Here is a 1,385-nt window from a genome sequence, read left to right on the forward strand (position 1 = left end):
GATTAAGGGCTTCTAGGGGCAGTAGCACTACTATACACGCTAATTAAGGGCTTCTAGGGGCAGCACGCTGCTAGCACACATAATTATCAACATTCTTTCTACTCTATAGGGCTCTATAAAGTAGCTAGGATAATTTTAACTATAGTATTAGGCTACTAGCAGTTATCTCTTTTATATAACGCTTATAAGGCGATTTAACTAAAAAATATATATAAATAAATTTTATGGAAAATAAAAGTTATGCCATAAACCGCGTTTAATAGAGGCAGCTTATCTAAGCAGTTATAGGATCTATAAGAGCAGGAGCCACCTAGGCCACAATAGCCTAGCTAGGCACCCCGCTCTTAAACTATACTATATCTAATAGATAGTAACCCCTAGGCTCCTTCTATAGGCTAAATAAAGTAACCCTATAAGGGGCACTATAATACACGTTGACTTCTATAAATATAGTTGCTTAGGCTTTATAACTAGTAGATTATAAAGTGCTATTTAGGCTTAGGCCTTTTAACACTAAAGGATAGGTTCTATAGATTTCTAGCCTATAGTAAGTCTTATGTAAAGCAATAGGAGGTTACTATGCTATTAATAGACACTAAAATAGTTAAGTTATATACTAGCCCTTCTCCTAGGACCCCTACTATGCTAGCCCTTATAGGCTTGTAATAGGGATCCTAGGGAACTTAGGTAGGAAACAGCTATGTAAGGCACCTATAGCGCATGCTAAAGGTGCTATGCGTAGCGCGTCCTTTAGGCGCTATATAGATAACTTAAGTCCTCTCTAGCGCTCTCCTAGCGCTAGTAGCCATGCCCATTATAGTAGATAATAGTTATCTAGTTAATTCTACTAGTAATTATATACTTATCTTAAAGATTAAGCTATATATATCTAAGTATAAGCAATTATATAGTAAAACTGCGAATAGCTTATTATATAAGTTATTATTTATTTAATAGTACCTTACTACTTAGATAACTATAGTAATTTTAGAGCTAATATATGCTAAAAATCCTAACTTTAAAAGGAATATATTTATTAGATTAAAAACCAATGCCCTCTAGGCTTCTTAGTAATTTATAATAACTTTTTAAATTGCATAGCCTTATACTAGTAATAGTTTATTTAAATTTCTTCCCTATTAACTTTTAATATTTAGGTCTTAGCTAAATATAGTCGTAATAGGTAATAGAGGGTTAGGGCTTAACCCTAAAGAAGGAGCCTAAGAAATAGCTACTATATCTAAGGAAGGTAGTAAGCGCGCAAATTACCTAATCCCGATTTAGGGAGGTAGTAATAATAAATACTAATATAGGGCTCTTTTAGGTCTTATAATTAGAATAAGTATAATTTAAATCTCTTAATAAGGAACAATTAGAGGGCAAGT

Source organism: Cordyceps militaris (genome assembly GCF_000225605.1).
Source record: "Cordyceps militaris CM01 unplaced genomic scaffold CCM_S00004, whole genome shotgun sequence".
NCBI classification, from domain to species: Eukaryota; Fungi; Ascomycota; class Sordariomycetes; order Hypocreales; family Cordycipitaceae; genus Cordyceps; species Cordyceps militaris.